This window comes from Nelumbo nucifera, chromosome 7 (genome assembly GCF_055504915.1).
Source record: "Nelumbo nucifera cultivar China Antique chromosome 7, China Antique-T2T, whole genome shotgun sequence".
Lineage (NCBI taxonomy): Eukaryota > Viridiplantae > Streptophyta > Magnoliopsida > Proteales > Nelumbonaceae > Nelumbo > Nelumbo nucifera.
The window spans coordinates 11453779-11475783 of record NC_142655.1 but is presented as its reverse complement, the minus strand read 5'-3'; the positions used below and the strand labels follow the sequence as shown (position 1 = coordinate 11475783).

General features: G+C 38.5%; 1 pseudogene; it reads left to right on the top strand.

Moving 5' to 3' along the window:
• The first annotated feature begins 17545 nt into the window (after positions 1-17545).
• Positions 17546-21038, top strand: LOC104608919 (wall-associated receptor kinase 5-like; annotated as a pseudogene).
• Positions 21039-22005: the final 967 nt, after the last annotated feature.

Here is a 22005-nt window from a genome sequence, read left to right as displayed (position 1 = left end):
ACTGCTATCCATGATTTCGGTAATCCGTAATTGTCACGAATATTGGTGCAAGTAGCAATTAGGTTGATATCTTTTGGGGTCAATTGTTCGTGATAGCATTTGACCAATGTTTTAACATGATTCAATCTAAAGGAATCGATGGAACAAGATTCAGTAGTTGCAGCTATCTCAATTATTGTTATTTTGTTTTAACTGTTTTCACAAATCTTAATGCTATCACTGTTTAACATGGAACGCTATCATACCCAATTGAGTGGTGATAAGTGTTGATCGAATCCTGGGTTTGGTCAACTGAATTAGGAAAACACAAGGTTTATTATGGCTATCCTAATAAATCTAAGGTTAAATGCTTGAATTGCGAGAATGCTGAAGTGTACCTAGGATCGATGGTCAATCGATTCAACCCGAACCCTTGAACCAGAATTCGGTAAGACTGATTTTCTCTTGTTTGTTTAGTTTGTTATTCTTTTAATTTTAGTTATTTAATTTTCCCACACAATTACTTTACCCATTCGGCTAAGAGATTATTGATTTGCTCCCTATGGGATTCGACCTAGAACCACTTTTACTACAAATATTTTATTGTGTGAATAGTAATAATTTTGAGGGCTTCGACAACCCGTCACTGACAGAAGACACAAGTTTGATCCTGATTAGCATTAAAAAGTTTTGATTTAACAGGGAGGTAATAAAAAATTATGCGCCAAAGAAGGATTTGATAATGAGGGGGACAAGTTAGGCACCAAATCCATTTAATACAGGATTTAGTATGAATGGTTAGAAAAGGTAAACTAGCCTGCATTAAATTTTTGTAACTAGTTGAATTTGAAAATTTGCTTGTAGGATGTTTAGTCCAAATACAATTTGTGGGAGTATTTGGAGGTAAGATAGGGGTTTTCAGGATGGCAAAATCTTGAGAAGCATCAAACATTGAGGAAATAGCTGAGACATTCCAAGTTCCATGAAGAATTAAGTCATTAAACTTTAGATTGGAGATTTCATTGTCTAGAGGTCTCTGGCTCATATAAAAATTCTGATTAGTTTGGATCCAAGGAATTTGAGATATAAAATTTGTTGATTCTTGTGACATAGATAACCTACTTCATGGAAGAGAAGCTGAAGATTGGGGGCTAAGGATTTCTAAAAGAAGAAACTTGACGCAACGTGGAAGCAATGAGAAACTGGGCTGGCTATGCAAGCACCGGGCGATCGCTAGCTTCTAGCGAAGAGCACCGAATTCTCTAGGAGAGAGAAAAGGTGGCAAAAATAGGAAGAAGAGAACTTGAAGAAATTCTGAAAATCTGAAGTATGAATTGATTTCATTAACTAGAAAATAGTAGTATTTATAATACATCTGGAAATTGAAATTGTAAATGAGCTGGAAATTATAAAAGAGCTGGGAAAGAACAACTAGGATAGATCAAAACATCTAATCTAGATAGTATTGAATTCCTCTTTGCCTGATCTCCACCGTCCGATCTCCCTAGATGCATGAATCTTGGATTATCTTGCTAATCTTGATGCTTCTTGGAGTCTTTCTTGATAATCTTGGAAGAGTCTTGCCTTATCTTGCTAATCTTGGAAGAGTCTTGCCTTATCTTGCTAATCTTGAAAGAGTCTTGATAACCTTGGGTTCTTGAATTCTTGATGTATCTTGAATTCCTGAATTATCTTGGATTCTTTGAGTTCTTTGGCTTATCTTGAATTCTTCCCATGAGTTGTCGCCCATATGATGAGATGGGCCTCCATCATTCTCCCCCACTTGTAAAAGACTCAACCCCGAGTCGTGGCTAGGATATGCGAGGGTCGTCTCTGGTAGGTAGCGATGAAGGTCAGCAAGTATTAAAGCACTGGGAAATTGTGTAGTAGCTTCCCCTGAGAAATTGTTAACATAGATTGCAGACGCTCTCTTATCACATATACGGTAGGCTGACCAACATGGATGAAGTGTTTTGGCCACTTGCTCAACATCAATTCCCTTCCCCGATTCTATCATCCAATAAAGGGCTTGTTTCTGATACAGCCTTAGATCACACGTGAGTGTGTTTGGGGGATCCATTTCCTCCAAATTGTATGTATCCGCTGTACCAACAAGTTTATTTAGAGCTGACTCTGAGATAACTTGTTCATCGTTACTTTGCTCAGGATGTTGACCCTCTTTTCTTCGTTTCAAAAGAGGCAAAAGTGTTGTAGTTTCATCTGAATCACCCTCTAGGTTTAAGGAACGTTTTCGCTTGTCAAGATCCTCCGGGGTAAATTCTGCCTTTTAATATGGCTTAATTTTCAGTAGTTTGAAAAGAGTAGGAAGAGGATCGAAGTATGAAGGAACTTCTAACTTCTATGAAGACTTATTACCCTCAGTAAAAATAGAATTGTGAATGTAAAAGCTTACATACAGTACGATTTCTTGCATCAAACTAAGGTTTTCTGGTGTAGCTACACATCGACCACAAACCTTATATCCTTTAAAGAATTTACAAGGGGAATTATGATTCTAGCCCAATCCGTTGGCAGCCTCCTTGTCGCAGCATACAAAATTATGATTCTAGCACCAAGAACAAAATCAATGTGATGTTGTATATCTCGCATAGGTGGGAGTTCATTTGGTAATTCATCTGGAACTATGTCATGGAACTCATCAATTAGTCCCTACACTTCCACTGGAATTTTATTCTCCTCCAGTGTTTCATTCATATTTTTTCCCTTCCACAAATGTACCTCGCGGGTATCCTTACATTCTTTTATGAATTCAGCATGATGATTTGTAATAGTAAGGAAATTTTTCTCATTTGTTTTTGGGGCCTTTGGAACATTCTTTTCAACCATGGGTAACAAAGTGTAACGTATACCCTCTTTTTCAAATTGGTAGGTATTCTTCCTACCCATGTGTCTTGCATCTGTATCAAATTGCCAAGGCCTACCTAACAAAATATGGCAAGCATCCATGTCTACAATATCACAATAGACTTCATCATTGTACTTACCAATAGAAAAGGGTACTTTGCAACGTTCCTCCACTCGTACGCCACCTCCTTCCTTGATCCACCCAATTGTGTATGGGTTGGGATGTTTTGCAGGAAGTAATTGTAACTTTTGTATTACATCCCTGCAAATAATATTTTCTTGACTGCCACTATCAATAATTAAATCAAATAATTTACCCTTGACAGTACATCTGGTACGGAATAATCTGTGCCTTTGAGAAGTATCTTTATTTTTCTGGGGCAGCATTAATTTTCTTACCACACAAGTATACTCTTCATGTTCGTATGGACCCTCTTCATCTTCCCCATCAGGTCCATAGTATACTTCCTCCTCAACATCCTCTTCCTCCTCCCTTTCTATCATATTAACTGCCTTCCTCCTGGGACAGTCACTGGATCTATGCCCAATCTCATTACATTTAAAGCACTTAAAAGGAGCAGGCTTTGCATAGGGATTACTGGGTTTAGGAGGGTTGGAAGGATTACCTCGAGTATGTCCTCCTGTAGTAGCCTTACCGGCGTTACTTGTGCTTGTCGGGTGAGAAGGTTGTACTGCCGGGACTGATTTGTTCCTGTCGACAGTTGTCGGTCTGTTATCGCTCCCGCTGTACCGACGATAATTATCACTACGTGCCTTGTCTTGGAACATTAATTCTGCTTTCAAGGCTAGGTTCCTTGCTTCCTGCACACTGAGAACCATCTGTACACCAATTTTATCTCTGATGGATGGTCTCAAACCGCTTAGATAACGGGCTGCCTGCTGGTTATCGCTTTCAGATAATTGATTTCTCTCATCTAATCTCAAAAATTCAGATGTATATTCATTAACACTGTGAGAACCCTGCGCACACCTCTGATAAGATTCGAACATATATTGTTCGTAGTCAGGAGGTAAAAATGTACCCCTGATTAATTGTTTCATGTGCCTCCAAGTTCGAACAGGACCCCTTCCTTCTCTCATCCGTTCCCACCAAACAGATGTGCCTCCCTTTAATCGGAAAGCTACTAATTTTACCCTTCGTTCCTCTGGTATTTCCATGTAATCAAAGAACCTATCGACTTCTGTGATCCAATCCAAAAGTCCCTCTATACCAAGATCTCCACTAAAAGTAGGAATATCTACCTTGAGTTTAAATTCATCATTATTCCTACGAGGATTGAAATTACCTTGATTGTGCCAATTTCTACCGTTTCTATCGTTGCCGGGAAGAACTGGAGCACCACCAAATTCGAAATCATCATCACTATCGTCGTCAAGAACTGGACGTCGGGACGCAGTAGCGACGGGTGGTCTGTCGTGGTTGTCTCCTTCGATCTGCTGTGGATTTTCCCGGTTTCGTGGGACAACCTCCCGTAACAAGGTTTGCAATTGCTCAGTCACCTCTGCCAACTGCCATTCAATGTTACGTGTGGCTGTATGCTACTCTTCGATTGCTCTCCAAACAGCTGGAAACCCCTAATCTCTGTCACGGGGTGGGTTGCGACTGCTACCATCTGGGTTGGACATGACAGGGCGAATTCCCTACTCTGATACCACCTGACGCAGCATGGAAGCAATGAGAAACTGGGCTGGCTATGCAAGCACCGGGCGATCGCTAGCTTCTAGCGAAGAGCACCGAATTTTCTAGGAGAGAGAAAAGGTGGCAAAAATAGGAAGAAGAGAACTTGAAGAAATTCTGAAAATCTGAAGTATGAATTGATTTCATTAACTGGAAAATAGCAGTATTTATAATACATCTAGAAATTGAAATTGTAAAAGAACTAGAAATTATAAAAGAACTGGGAAGGAACAACTAGGATAGATTAAAACATCTAATCTAGATAGGATCGAAATCCTCTTTGCCTGATCTCCACCGTCCGATCTCCCTAGATGCATGAATCTTGGATTATCTTGCTAATCTTGATGCTTCTTGGAGTCTTTCTTGATAATCTTGGAAGAGTCTTGGAAGAGTCTTACCTTATCTTGCTAATCTTGGAAGAGTCTTGATAATCTTGGGTTCTTGAATTCTTGATGTATCTTGAATTCCTGAATTATCTTGGATTCTTTGAGTTCTTTGGCTTATCTTGAATTCTTCCCATGAGTTGTCGCCCATATGATGAGATGGGCCTCCATCAGAACTTGTTCGAGAAATTTTGTGGGGGAAAATTTCATCCCTCAGGAGATACTTGGATTTCCAGATTTGGGCCCACCATTTATTTTGCTCATTAAGATATTTCCAGGCAAGTTTTTTCAAAAAGACTAAATTGACCAACTTGATTTATCAAAAGCCTAAACCACCATGTGATTTGGGGAGAGTAAGCTTAGACCAAGAACACCAGTGGTAAGGATGGGATCTGGAGGTTGTTTTTCCCCACCAAAACTTTTCTATAATAGAATTTATGGCCGAAATAGTTTTGTGGGGTAGTTGAATTAAGGCCATCACATGATTAGGGATGGTTTGAAGAACAGAGAATAAGAACCCTTTTACCAGCCTGACTAATTGAAGTAGCTTTCCAAGCATTGAGTTTGTGCTTTAAGTTGTCTAATAGGAACGAAAGCTGATGATGTTTTGAACGACCCCAAATCAGAGGGAGCCCTAAATATGTAGAATTTTTAGGAAGATTTTTCATGTGGAGTTGCCTCCTAATCATGTGCTAGTGATGAGGGTGAGCATTTTCACTAAAGTGGATTCCCGATTTTTCAAAATTAATAAGTTAACCCAAAGAATCTTGAAAAACGTTTAAAATACCCTTTAGATTGTCTAACTCATCTCTATGGCATCTGAGAAATAAGAGAATATCATCAACAAAGAGGAGATGAGAGATAGAGGGGGCTCGAATAGAAAGTTGAATACCTTGGATTTGATTTTCTGATTCTACTTTATGAATTAGACGAGTAAGACATTCTATGGCTAGAATAAAAAGATAGGGGGATAAGGGATCCCCCTATCTTAGATCTCAGGAGGGGATGATTTTACCCTCAAAAGCACCATTTATGAGAACAGAATAGGAGACAAAAGAGAGACATTCAAAAATAATTTTACAGAATTCAGAAGAAAAACCTAGGGCTTTGAGTATTTCGAGAAAAAAATGACCATTCCATTTTATCATAGGCTTTTGCCATATCTAACTTAATAGCTACGTAATCTATACCACTTTTATGATGTTTTATGAAATGGAACATTTCATGGGCAATAATGGTATTGTTTGTCATTTGTCTGCCCGGGATAAATGTTGATTGATTGGGAGAAATGCATCTTTTAAGGATAGTACAGAGCCTATTAGCTAGAATTTTTGGAAAGATTTTATAGATAACATTGTAGAGACTCTTGCACTTTAGTACAATTTTCCTTTTTTGGGATGAGATAAATAAAGGTAAGATTTAGTCTCTTTGGAAGTCTCTTGTTTTGGAAGAATTCTTGAGCAAAGGTGATGATTTCAGTGCCCATTTCTAACCAGTATTCTTTATAGACTAGGGTAGGAATACCATCTGGACCAGGGGATTTAAGACTGCCAATACTAAAAAGGGATGCCTTGGTTTCTTCTTTAGAAGGGATAGCAGTAAAAAAAGTATTATCCTCGGTGGTGATAGCAGGGGAAATAACTTCTAAAATAAAAGATAGATTTGAGGAATCTTTGTGGATGAAGATGTCTAAAAAATAAGAAAGGAAAGTACTAGCAATCTTTTTATGGTTTGTAACGCAAGATCCCTGGGAATTTTTGATGCCCTGAATTTCATTTCTTTTCTGACAACAAATAGCATTCTTATGAAAATAATGAGTGTTTTAATCTCCCAAAGTCGGCTAGAGCTGTCGAGATTTATGTCTTTTGAAACTTTTTAATTGAATCTGAATTTCATCATCTTGTTTGTAAAGATTAGTAAGTAGATCCTTGTCTCAAGGATTGGACTGTTCAATTTGAATAATTTGGGGCTCCAAGTGGCTTAATTTAGTTTGAGGATCAGAATACTTTAGTTCCTCTAATTAATTAAATTGTGCTTAATCTGATCCAATTTTGTGGTAATTCGGAAGGTTGCATATCTTGAGGCAGGAGAGTTCTAGCCCTTAATGATTTCAAAATAGCAAGACTCTTTAGAAAGCCACATCTCATAAAATCTGAAAGGTTTAGGATATTGGGTTACTCTAGGGGTGGAATTAAAAATCAGGGGGTGATGGTTTGAGCCCCATCGAGCTGCCAGAGATAAGGATGCATGAGGAATGGCTAAAATCTGGTTTGGGGTTGCTAGGCACCTATCTAGGGTACGGTTTATTGGGCCAACAGTTCTTTTGTTTGACCAGCTTAGGTGACCCTCTTGAATGTCGATTTCCATTAGATTCTAATTCAAAACCATGTGGTGGTACTGAGAGGAGGTAAGCCTAGGTGTGTCAGTAGAAGTTGAGGGATCTTGAATGTTCACGTGATTTGCCTCATTAAAATCTCCAATTAATAAGGTAAGTTGAAAGCGTGAAGGTCAAGATGAAGGTTAGACCAAAAATTGTTTTTGTGAAATTTCACCGAAGGTCCATAAATACAACCTAACAAAGGAGAAGAAATTTCGAAAAAGACATACCTAGATCTGGTGACAAAAAGAGATGCAGACAAAATATTCCAAAAGACGACTATTCCTCCTTCTCGACCTATAGGAGGAATAAAAAAAGAATTAGTAAAATTAAGGCAATTTGATATAAGTTGCATCTTGTCGATAAGGATTTTAGTTTCACATAGAAAAAGGAAGTCAGAACTAAAATCCCTAGTCCTCGAACTGCCTTGGGGCGTGCAGCGCCTTGGCAGTTCTAACTGATGATCAACATTGGTGGTCTTGTGGCTGTTGCAGGCCAGCCACCACCGCCTTTTCTAGAGAAGAGTAAAACGAAAACAAAATGAAGCTCACCTGACTGGTACGATCTGTTAGAGGTTCACCAAATGTCAGAGCTTCAGAAGGCAGATTAGGATTTAAAGGGACTATGTTCACAATCCTTTTAGTTTGATTACTCTAGTTGGAGGATTCTGGTCTGTCATAAATGGGTAGAGTAGGAGAGTCCTCTAACTGTAAGTGCTAAAGTAGATCGATACGAGGGCATTTACCTCGAGACGAAGATGCGCCCATCGGATGTGGCAGAAAAATATTGTTAATGGCAATTTGAGCATAAAGAGCCATGTTGAAAGTTTCCGGGGAAACACGAAGGGTAGGAGTAGTATGGGTAGTTGCATTGGTAGAGGAGGTACCTAATGTGACACTAGCAAGGGTTGAATTCAGAGGATTAAGAGGAACTAAAGTGGGAGAGGGTGAAGAGGTTGGTGATTTAGAGGTTACCGGGGGTTAAGGGTTTTGAACTAGGTTGCGAATGTGAACAAAGTCACGGAAGGAGGGGCGACACCAATTACGATGAATTTGGATCTCGGCTCGAAGCCAAGGACCAGGGAGGTGCATGGAATGACCATTAACATATTGTTCATAAGTTTGGCCGATGAAATAGGGAAGAGGTTGAGAACAACACCGGTACATATGTCCAACTTTACCATAGAGATAACAGGTGTCAGGGAGATCTTCATATCGATAAACAACCCAATTGGTAGCATTGAATAAAGAACCAGTTTTCAAAGGCTGGTCCACAATAATTTAATGAGTGGGACCTGTATGTTCAAAAATTGGACGACCAACATCTATTGAGAGGATTTCATAAGGGATATCATGTAACTGAACCCAGATTTCAATCTGGTTGAGCTGCCATTCATATTGAGGTTGCACTGGCACCAGGGTTTTAGGATTATCCACCGGCAATCTAACATCTAGGGACCATTTTCTCGAATATGAACAACGTCTGCTTCATAATGAAAACGCAGTGAGAAATGACCTCATTGAAAAGGGGCAAGGAAGAGACGGGTGCTATAGAGGCGCCACATATTATAGAGACCTTCTTCCAATTTAGATTCAGAGAACTGATCAATTAAGTGAGGAAAGATACGACAGATAAAGGAAAATTGCCAATCCTCATGGAGGTTTTCAAGGATATGGAGACGTATGTCAATGAAGTCGATTCTAGGGATGGGATCTGCTTGGAGCATATGTTCCCATAGTTGGGGTAATGATACTGAGGAGAATAGACTAGTAGAAAGAAAGGAGCGAGTTAGCTAGTAAGGGTTAAGCGGGGGAAGAGAAGGAGAAGGAAGAAGAAAGTAAATGAAATAGAAGAAGAAAAAATGATTATCAGATCTTCGCAGCCCAAAATGATGATAGTAAAGCACAGGTGGCAGACGTAAACTAATACGAGTCAGGTAGGAATAGGTTAGAGTAATTAAGAGAAGGGACAGATGAAAAGACATTGGAGAGGAGGGAACTAGGAGGGAAACTAAAGAAGGATTTAGTTTAAAAAGCAAACTAGAAAGCAACTAATTAAGAAAAGCAACTAGAAAGAGAATAAACGAGCGAAAGAGAAACTGGGAAGGAAAAGATACACTCGAATTAAAGGCAAAATAAGAATAGTAAAAGAGAGCGATAAAAATCACAAAGAAATAACAAAACACAATAATAGTAATTAGCTAGAAAGAAAAGAAGCAAAGAAGAAATACTTCCTGTAACTGAAACACAAGTAGTAGAACAAGGATACTTTAAGCGCAGAGCTCCGCTCTGAATAAGTTCAAGTTTGTGGAGCTTCACCTCAAATTCATCTTTTCATCGACGTAACTTCTCACTTGAGAAGGAAACTCATCAAACCATACCATACGCCAACTCTCTTCTTTCAAGGCTGTTACATGCATTTCTATAGTTCTCTAAAACTTGCTCTCACTTATCAAAGCCTCCAAGACCTCATCAGGTTTTATTGTTTAAAACTTACCTTCCCTTATATAGGTTTGGGTGGAAATGCCAATGTAGATGAGGATTTTGGCGAGTTGGCGCTGAGAGAGAGGCAAAGTGGAGGGCCATGGAGGGACGATGGAGCTGCTGCATGTGAAACATTAACGATGCTTACCCCAACCATAAGCAAAGACGGTTTGATGCACAAAACCTTCGACAATGCCTCTGTATCTGTAGTCTCTACTCTTTCCTTTTTATATTCTTGGTCTGTGACTGTACGAAAGTTGTTGTAAAGTACCAAAGTCACAAAGTTCCGATGCATTGCCTATAGTTTGCTTCAATCTACGTCATGAGCTTCACTGTCACATGAAACTTGAAAGCACAAAAAACCCGTCCAATAGGGCGGGAATTGCCGCTTCTCAAATTTATTTAACATAGCTATTAGCCTATCTCAACACATTGTAGATCGTGTGAAGGGTTGGTGGAATATAAGTAAAAAGGATTACCAAATTCATAATTTATTTACGTGTATTGTCACATCTATCATTTTGTGGATCATTTGGAATGAGAGATGAAAGCGGGTGTTTGAAGGCAGTGGATCCTAATTAATCCCATTCTCTGATTAACAAAGTAAAAAAATATGGTTAGTTGAGATTGATGCATTACAAGAAGATCCTAAATCAAATGATCCCAAGTCACTAGTGCTTCATTATCTTAACATACACATTAAAACAGCAAAAAGGAATAAAATTAGGTGGGTTTCTTGGAAATTCCCTACTTTATTTGAATTCAAGTTAAATGTAGATGGGGCTAGCTGTGATAACCCAGGAACAAGTAGTGGTGGAGGTGTAATTAGAAAGGTTTATGGTCGTTTGTTGTTTGCTTTTTCTAATTCCTATGACTATACTACCTCTCTTCAAGCTGAATTCCTTCCTCTGTTGGATGGTTTTCGGCTTTGCCGCAATAATGCTATTTTATCAATTGAGGTGGAGAGTGACAATTCAAGTCTAGTTGATATAATGAATGACAAACGTTCCTCCCCTTGGTTGATTTTTTTACACAATGCTTACTGGCATGAATATTGTCAATGGTTTTCAAAATTCGATCAGACCAGATGGTTGGACAGGAAAAATTGGGAACTGGTCAGGCATTTTTCAAACCAGATTTTTAATAAAAAATCGTTGATTTGATCAGCAAATTATTGACTCGAGAGATTGAACTGTTCAAACCATTTGAACTGTCTAACGGTTTTGACTGGTTTTTATTTTTTTAGTTTTTATTTTTATTTTTTTGTCAGAATGGGCTGACTGTTCGACCTGGGAACCAGAACCCTGACCGGTTCGTTCTCTGGGTCAGTTTTAAAAACCTTAATCTTGCCAATAAAAGTATTGAGGATAACAGATTGGTCATATTAGATATAGTCTCTCACCTTCCTCAAGTTCTTATTACTCATTGTCGAGAGAATTATATCAATGTTCCTATATTGGTTTTGGATTTCTGATTGTATGTGTTGAGTTTGGGCTGAGTTTGTATCTTGGTTTTGGGGAAAGGTGGGCTATGACCTTCCCTGTTATATTTTATTTAATCTTTGATAATGATTAATAAAATTTAAGGTGGCCGTCCCTCCACTTGAAAGTAAATTTTGGGTTAAAAAAAGCCTTGATTCCATATATCCAACGATCTCAGATCAATTGTAAATCTCATATACATACATGAGAACCAAAATTAATCATTAGGGTTCTAATGTTCGAGCTAGTCCTCTGGGGATATGTTGGACTGAGTTAAAAACGGAGCTAGCGTCTCAAAAGTATCATGCATTATTCTTATGTGCCTAATTATTTCTTCAACACAGCTCTTACTTGTTAAAAAGGACAATATATATATATATATATATACCATATGCATTTACTTTCTGCTTTTCAGTATCCAATGGAAATTCTTATAAAAGACTGAAGACTTTAACCAATTACATCTTTTCCAAGTGGACTAGGTCTCCGTCTCACTTTTTCATATGGAGTGAACACTCAAATTCCTATTTAATACTGGGGCCCTGGTTATTTGGCATTATAGTACGTAAGAGACAAAATCTAACCAGAATGAAGTGCAACCTACAGGTAAGTTAGTGGGGATTAAAATCACAACCTATTTCTTTATCCATGACAATGGGGTAAGACTCAGTTTGGAAAGAATACAAATATAAATATGTATAGTTCAAATTCATATAAAATAATACAAAGTAAAAGGTTGTTAATGCACTCTACAAATTTGTGTTTGCACTCCTAAACTGAGTTAAGGAATGTGTAAACAGAACACTTAATATTGTAGCATAGATAAAAGAAAATGCTCAATAGATCTATCGCTGACTTTTCAAACTGGAAAAAGTAACAGGTTAATGTATTCATATTGGACAATAAAGAAGAAAAGGTTAAGACTTTTCACTCTATAATATCATTAATTTAAGACTCGGCAAGAGACCAGACAGTCTGACCACGAAAACAGGGAGCTGGTGGAATTTCTGAGTCCCGGTTAAATGATGATTTTTATAGGCTGGACGGGTGAACCACCCAGTTAACCGACAAAACTGGGATCCGTGGAACATTACAGTTTTTAGCTTGAACTGATTGACTGATTGCTTTGTCTTTTTAAATGGTCAAATTAAATAATTAATATATAAAATATTTTATTGTTGTCTTGATAATCCATCCACCTAGGAAATATTTTAAGGTGGCCGCTCCTTCACTGGAGTAAATTTTGGGGTTAAAATAAAAATCAATCCACCAATAAATAGTAATTGACGACGGCCCATTACTAACTGGATAAGCTTTTTGCTTTTGTGCTGTGCTCTGGGTGTGTGTGAGAAATAAAAATGAGTTCTGAATGCTTGGTGAGAAATAAGAATCGCTTTTAAAGTGTCAACCTGTCAATGGGTCCCCATACCTCCCATCGACTTGACTTTTAATCCTGTCTGAGTTTATTCACACTTCTAGGATAGTGTTAATTAGCAGTAAGTTTCTCGCTTATTGGTGACTGTAGATTTGGCCCTCCAATGATATTGTGATATATGGTATTTCAGAACAAGTAGGTGACACTCGGAATCATTTTGGCAATAATTTGTCTTAGTCAAGTTGATGGTGCCTCACCTGACGGCCTGGCCCAAGTGCGACCTGGCGGCCTAGCCCAGGCACGACCTGGCGGCCTAGCACAGGCATCGACCTGGAGGCCTCGCCCAGGCGTAAACTGGCAGCCTGGCACAGGTGCCGACCTGACGGTCTGGCACGGGTGCCAACCTGGCGACCTGGCATAGGCGCCGACCTCGTGACCTACGAGACGTGCTCGCTGACAAATTCAACATGCACATCCTAACACTCCCATGATCATTGGAAGTTGGCCCGCGTGCCGAACGATTTGGAGGGTGGTCAATGTGCATTGCGGTTACCTTTAAGAATCTCGGACCATTTAGACAACCTTGAGGAATCTCGGATGTGGTGTGTGAAGTCCACGCCAAACAATGCCCATATAAAGACGCCAACCCCAATTGCATAGGGGGGGCAAGTAAGCATATTCTAGCTCTCATACTTCGTGATTTTTAGCTCGCAATCTACTATGAGAGTACTGACATAAGCATCGGAGCGACCTCGCCCGGTTAGCCACCCCGGGTCCTCTGGCATTGGTTCCTCGCAGGTCTCTAAAGAACTATGAAGCTCAACAATCAATCAAGCTCGGCACCTGATAGGCAGCTTGGCACTCTAGTAAGCTCGGCACCTAACCTACCTAGCTCGGCCCAGTCAGTTCGGCACCTAACCTGTCCAGCTCGGCTCAGTCAGCTCGGCACCTAATCTGCCCCTAGCTCGGCCTGGACCCAGCATACAGGTCCTCATCCAGCAAAAGTTCTCCACTTCGGCCTCTGAGTCATCGGCCACTTGGAAGCAAACCAAATGATGAGGTACTTAGCACGAAAAATTGATACATCACCAAAAATTACTTCATCAATTGTCGTCGTCTGTGGGAAACGCTACAAAAAGCCAAATTCTCATCGGCTAAGTCCTCTCCTTCCAAAAAGCTAAGTTCTCACCTTTTAGAAACTAAAAGCTCTCACTTTCTAGTTTCCATTTTTTTATGAACTCAAAGGCTATGTGGAAAGTTGATGACCAACAAACTAAGCAGGTCTACCAACTTTATTTCAACTCGGATAAAGCATCATCAGTCCTCTTCGCGAAGTACCCTCTACAAAGATGAGCTCTTCTTGGCTTCCGCGGGAACAGGCGGCCAACAGACTACATGGATGCCCCTACCGGTCGAGCCTTCCAAGACTCCCGTACGAGTTGGTGACCTAAACTCAGTAATGTTACCCTCGTAGATCGAGCACCAGTAACTTCTTGTAAGAATGGGCCGGTTTAGAATCAGACTGGGCCCGCCCAAATTGCACCCCTATGTTAAATGAGCATTTGATAAATATTTTCACATTCGTCAAAAGTGGATATTAATCTTTTTTAAAAGTGGATGAAGGTATTTTAAAGTACAGGTATCAAAAAAATTTTTAAATACTCATTAAACTTGCTTACAACTTCGTGCCTACCTCATCCCAACCCCATCGTTACATAAGTGTTAATTCAAAAATGCTATTTGATAATATTTATAATCATTTGTCTTGATCGATCTGTATAAAAACTAACGGGAAAACATCGTTTTTTAATATTTCTCCCAACACCTATCGACTTATGTGACGCCTAATGGTCTCAAATGGCATCCAACGGTCAAACAATGTCAATAAACGTTTAATCTCGTGTTTCAAGACAAATCTAATGTGCCGATGCATTTCAATAATTTACTAGTAATCACGAGAAGGTAATAAATATTTAATCTGACTGTTATAATTTTTTATTGTCCAAATTTGCAAATAGTAAAAATTAACAAACAATGGACATAGGTCTTAGCCACATGTTAGTAATACTAAAGTCGATGACACAAACCAAAATATACGTCTTAGCTCGAGGGTCTATTATTATATTTTATTTGATTCGAAAGAGAGAAGAACAGTATAACACGAAAAGCTATTACAGCATCGCCATAAACCTAACCCAGAAATATCCTCCATAAGATTTTGAATGATAGAAATAGTACGATTTTCAAATTACATAATTCTAGTAGTAGTATTATCATCCTTTAATTTTTTATTATATTTGCATCTATTCTTTTCTCGGTAGAGTGAGACTGAGAGAAGATAATTGGACTGCATTGGTCCATAAACTCTAAAATTGCTTGAAATAAACTTTTGGCTTGCCATACATGACATTTTATTACACCCAATGCCAAAATAGTAGAAAGAAAATCCAATTCAACTATAATATCCTGATATCCTGGATCCCTGACCCCACCCATGCCTTCATATACCTTCCAAAGGTTAGCCATTTCATTTGTTGTGGTTCCAATGTAGACCCAAATTCTTTCCTAAATGGTCACAAAATAAATTAGCTGCATTGGCTGATTAATTAGTTTGGCTCCCCACACATGCCCCACAGTTCCCAATACAAGCTGAGACGTGCTGTCGCGTGAATTTGGACTACTTTTGTAAATTAAAATAAAATAACTCTTTATTTCTTCAAATATTGCATAAATGTTTCTTTACTATTTGTTTAATATTGTTGTTTATTTTAACTTTATAGAACTGCAAATTAGGAAAGTCCATTCTCATACCTATATTTCTACTAGTGGAAAAGCTATTTATTCATTTAGGAGATGGGCATAAGGTTCAAAATATCGATAAACTGATGTATCAGGTGAATCAATATTCTTTTTGGTGTTTTTGTTTTTTGTCAACTGGTTCAGGGGAGCCGGTTTACGTCTTTGCCACACCCTGAACTGGTCAGACCACCGATACACTCATTGTAAGAGCGTATTAGTGAGGTGCCAAAACGATACGTATTGATCGATACGTGTCAATACTTTGAACATTGAATGGGTATCATTTACCTGGATAAGTGATACACCGAAAATAAACTTTCTTTGATCCCCACATAAATCTAGAAAAAGAACATTGGATTTTTGGTCAATGGGAACCAAAATCACATTGACCAACTTCCCCTCTTTCAAAATCCAAAAATGGGAGGCTCCCCAAAATCTCTACTGTAGCCAGCTAGAAACCTTATTTGATCTAGTATATATAGGATCACTATTGCTAGATTTAATGAAATTTATGGATTTAAAGACCGTCATTCTTGTTTGCTCTTTATTTCCTTTTTCTATGGCACAGTGAGTCTCAACTAGGGAATTATACTTGGAATCATTGTAGGATATTATGCACCTTTGCTGAACTTGGAACCTACCCTATAGGGACGGTGAGCATATGGGTCAGTTTGGTTCGATTCCACGGCATAACCTAGAACCTACCCTTTAGGGGTCATTTCCATGCTTTGGGGTCAATTCCATGGTCTACCCATAGAACATATTCTTTCTTTACTTCCCCCTCCCCCGCTCATTCAAAATAAAAATTAAAAATGCCCTTTAAAATTTTGATTTTCAATAATGATAATATACAGTTTAAAACTTATATTATCTTTATTGATTAAATTGAGTAACTTAATATATGGTTCAAAATTTGTCATTATAATTTAAATTTTGTAAATATTACATCTTTCATTATTTATTATATACATTCAAATATTAAAATGAAAACAAATGATCAAATCACTTAACTAACTCAATAGTAAAATGTGACCATGCCTTTGTAACTATGAGTGTTTGGGTTCAAATCTTTACATCCTTAAATATATTTTGGGGTTTAATTCAAGACAAGTTCAGTTCCGAGGTCATTTCACCAAGGTCGGTTCATTGGGTTGGTTTGGGTAGGGTAAACCCCTTGGCCCTGAAACTGACTTGAGTGGGGTCGGTTCCATGAATTTGGAACCAAACCTTACCTGTAACAGATTGAGTAGGGTCAGTTCAAAGTTGGTTTGAGGTCAGTTCCATTTGGTTTTGGGTAAAACCTATCCATTTGCTCACCCCTATTTACAATTCAATTTTGCAAGTATAAGAATATAATTTAGCATTAATAATGACAATAAATTTGTCTTTGACAATTTTACATTTAAAATGAGAGCAAATTTTTGCATTCAAAGTAAGTTCATGTATAGGTAGATTTTAGTTTTGAAATTCATGTTTGTGTCCATAAGAAATTATATTTGGTAGAAATAGAAAACGTATCAATGCAAAACTAAACTAAATTTGCATTTTCATAAAGGGTCAGTTTGGAAAGAGTACAAATACAAAAAAGAGTACAAATTTGTACTCTTTCCAAACAGAGCTAAAAGGAAAAATATTTGCACTTGCACTCTTGAGAAATGCAAACTTAGACTTAGTGGTGAGATTTTATGGGACAATGTTGATGACAAAAGGCAACATGGGTAGAAAAAGTAGTAGGCCTTCCCGAACCGGAATTGCAGATAAAAGAAAGACTAATTCAATATAAATGAAAATGCGAATAGGATTTGTGGTTGAGGGACCGAATCAATAATTCACAACTATAACATCATAAAGATGGTGTATGCTTTTTTGACAAAATCCACTAAAGAAGAGAATCGGAGGAAGATGATTAATTAATAGTGAGACATGCATTGACCAAGTGTCTCTGTAGCTTCTTTTGTCTTATTAGTCTACTTGCGTAAGAATTTCCAGAGGTCCTGTGTCCTTAATTTTTCAGCATCTAGAACTAGTAGTCTATAAATGAGGGAAGCGGTATACACCCCGTAAGAAAACCAAAAACCAAAAAAAAAAAAAAGGAGAGAAAAAGAAACAGAGATTTATGGTTTTGCTTGTGCTTCTTCAGTTGCTTTGGCTATGGCCAATGGCAACAGCATCAACGGCAAGGACCGGTTGCCAGGAAAAATGTGGAAACATCACCGTTCCCTACCCCTTCGGCATCGGCGATGCAAATTGTTACAGAAAATTGTACGATGTAACCTGCAACCACTCTTTCATCCCTCCCAAGCTCTTCTTGGGCAAAGGTAAAGTGGAAGTTTTAAATATATCATCAGAAGGCCAACTGCGAATCAACAGTACCATAGGCTTCACTTGCTACGATAGATCGGGAGATAAGATTAGTGAGCACTTGTCCTGGATCGATTTGAAAGCTAAGCCATATACATTTTCAGACACCTACAACAGATTCACGGCTCTGGGGTGCGACACAATTGCCACCATAACAGGCTCCAAGGGTTGCGATTTCAAGACTGGATGCTCTATGCTCTGCAACAGCATTGACAACGTCATTAATGGGTCTTGTTCAGGCATTGGTTGTTGCCAAACCTCCATCCCCAAGGGATTCAAGAAATTCGACTTGGAGTTAGGGAGCAATAACAACCACACTGATGTTGTTGATTTCAATTGGTGTAGTTACGGTTTCCTTGTTGACCATGAGTGGTATAACTTCTCGGGGGCCGATCTCTCTCTCTTTTCCACCAGACACGACACACAAGTTCCACTCGTGTTGAACTGGGCAATAGAGGGTTTTGGGTGCGGAAATGCTTCGACGAGTGACCTAAATTACGCATGCGGCAATAACAGTGAATGCATCAACTCTCCCAACGGGCTTGGATATCTATGCAGGTGCTCTCCAGGTTACCAAGGAAACCCTTATCTGAAAGACGGCTGTCAAGGTAGGGACTAATCTCCTCTTTCTTTATACATACAATTAAAAGATGCGATCGAGTACTTCTACTTGGTTAATTTTAGAAATTCCGGGATATATATATATATGTTAAAAAGCTGAGTACATGAGATGTAAATAATGGGTTGCAATCCAACTAAGAACGATTGCTCGGACATTTGCATCAATACGCCTGGAAGTTACAACTGTTCTTGCCCGCCTGGGACGGAGGGAGACGGAAGAAAGCATGGACGATCTTGCGTAGCCCCTCCGCATGCACTAAAGCAATCTATGCTCATACGAGTCACCACAGGTAACAAAGTTCATGCTCTACATTCCACATTAAGTCAACTGTCAACGGGTACCAAAAATAAATAAATAGAATAAATAAAATAAAATAAAATTGGCTCCTCCCTGAGTGCCTGGTAGCACCAAACGAAGGCGGCCCGTGGTCCACACTCCACAGGCCACAGCCCAGCCTGTCTATAGCGCTCTTCCTGTGTGATGCATCTAGCAGACTAGCACAGCCACAGGCCCACAGTAACACCGAGAGTCTTTAAAAACTAACGTGTCATGTGGGAAAGCCATGTTGATTGTCCTGGCTGTTTAGGTGTGCAAGTTGGGTGGATTCGGCAGGTTTTATCGTCTAATTTGATGCATTAAGCTTGGGATTGGGCCCGGGCCAGGCTCAAGTTGGTCACTAAATTTATTCTTAAATTATATATATGCAAATATGTGTATATATATATAGATAGATAGAGTTGGACTGGACTTGGACCGGGTTGAAACTACCTAAGGTCTAAGCCTGAGTCCGATCTTACCCTGTAGATTGAAAAACTAAACCCAACCTGTGTCTGAATTGATTTGGTCTCGGGTTAGACCCGCCGAAATTAACCCCTATGGCTGTCAGACTTGACCAGCCAAACTAGCTTTCCCACTCCAACCTTATACAAAATATTGAGGTGGCTCTACGGATGATAGGGGTGTAATAGAATTTTGAGCTTTGCAGCTTTGACCTGGCCCATACGAGTTTACATGTGGGCAGGTTAGGTCCGGGCCCAAGGTTTTCAATTCTATGCTCAAGCAGCCTTATGGCACTCGTGGGTCAGAGTCGTCAGACCAAGCATTGACTATAGGCATTGTCCGGAAACATATGGTGCATGTACACCCTCTTTAATGGATAGAAATTGTGGGATTTCATGTGTGTAACTGAGGGAGTGAGTTATACCCAAAAAAAACAAGGACAAATCAATATTTTGCCCAAACTAATGGCATAAACGCTTTAAAGACAATTATTTTGTTTTTACTGTTGGAGGGTAGCTTACATTACTTTGGAATTCTACAGTAAAAGTATTTTTCCTTGTCTGATATACAGGATCCTTGTATGACTTGTGGTGATTGTTGTTGTGTCAATGTAGGCACAGGCTTAGGCATTTTGTTCCTACTTATTGGGAGCGCTTGGTTATACTGGGGATACCAAAAGAGAAAGATAATCAATCTCAGAGAGAAATTTTTCAAGCAAAATGGAGGTCTTCTACTGAAGCAACAACTCTCTTCACATGATACAACTGTAGAAGTTGCAAAAATCTTTACTGCAGATGAGCTTGAAAAGGCAACTGACAACTATGATGAGAGTCGAATCCTTGGTCGTGGTGGCTATGGTATAGTGTACAAAGGAATTTTATCTGACAACAGGATGGTCGCCATTAAGAAGTCCAGAATAGTTGATGAAGGACAGTTTGAACAATTTATTAACGAGGTGGTTATTCTCTCTCAAATCCATCATAAGAATGTTGTGAAGCTCTTGGGTTGTTGCTTAGAGACTGAAGTTCCACTATTAGTATGTGAGTTTGTTTCTAATGGAACCTTATTCCACCATATTCATGATGAGGGACACAAATCTTCAATTTCGTGGGAAAATCGTCTAAGGATAGCCACAGAAACAGCAGTAGCACTTGACTATTTACACTCTGCAGCCTCTCCTCCAATCATTCATAGAGATATTAAATCCTCTAATATACTCTTGGATGAAAATTATATGGCAAAAGTGTCAGACTTTGGGGCTTCAAGATTGGTTCCATTAGACCAAACTCAGTTTACTACATTAGTTCAAGGGACATTGGGTTACTTGGATCCAGAGTATTTTCATACAAGTCAATTAACAGAAGAAAGTGATGTTTATAGTTTTGGCATAATTCTGGTAGAACTATTGACTGGAAGAAAAGCACTTGAATTTGAAAGACCTGAAAAGGAGAGAAACTTGGCTACCCATTTTGTAACCTCAATGAAAGAAGACAATGTTTCAGAAATTTTGGAAGGCAGAGTTCTAAATGAATGCAGCAAGAATCAACTCCAAGAAGTCGCTCAGCTTGCTAAGAGATGCTTAAGTGTGAAGGGAGAGGAAAGACCAACGATGAAAGAAGTAGCTATGGAGTTAGTGGGGTTAAAGACGTCGAACAAACACCCATGGGTAGAACAAAATCTTGAAGAAACAGAATACTTGCTTGGTGAGACATCGGTTTCTAATAATGGCAATAATATTGTCTATGATAGTTTAAAGAATCAAGTTGTGATACCTTTGGATAGTGGGCGTTGATCATTTAGTTCTTCAACTAAATGTTCTGCTTCTTACATCTCTTAAGAATTTGTGATATTTGCAATGATTCTTAATTAGCTTCTTTTTTTTTGACAAGTGCATCTTAATTAATTAGTTATGTTTGATTTCCAACAAAATAAATTTCTCAACGACAATGAGTAGTTGCTCTTAAATAAATTATTATCCTCTTCATATTATTTAATCTGTTATCCATAAATTTTCTTTGCCGTTTATTGGTGAGAAAGGATTGTAAAATTACAGTTGGAGGTAGTGTTACATGAATAACTTTCAATTAATTAAATAGGGAAAATTTTCAATAGGTATCCTGTACTTTAGGTCGAGTGCCAATTTAGTACCCAAACTTTAAAGCGCGATAATCTAATATCAGAACTTTCATTTTATGATAATCTAATATCTATCGTTAATAGACCGCCAATTATATATCACGTGATCTCATGTGAGATTTATAACTTTTGAAAATATTAAAATTATCCTTAGACACTATTTATCATCTTTTTTCTTAAGAAAATAAAACAAAATCCAAATACATTATTTATCATCTTCTTTCTCAAAAAAAAAAATAAACATCAGATTCCAAAAAACCCAAATCTCTTGATGGAGGTAAGATGAATTGAGTTCTCCAATTAATGTTACCTCAGAAATGGAGTTCTCCAAATAAATGTCAGGGTGGGGAATCCAGTCGTAATATGAAACAGAAACCTTCATTCAACAGGAAACATAAATTTTAAATAAATAAGGTGAAAGTGTCAAATCAACTGGATCCAGATTACTGAATCAACTAACGATTAATATCTGTAGCCTGTGACGAATTGAAACCCACCATCAAGTTCGGAATATGTGGGTGATGGACCGGGTCAAAAAATTGAAACCTACTGACACTTCACGTTCGCACATGCTCAAGGTTCTTTGACAAGGTCAACTGAGGTAGTCACCAGAACTCCGTTAACCAAAAGTATTAAAATTTCGTAGCCGGACTCATGATGTGGAT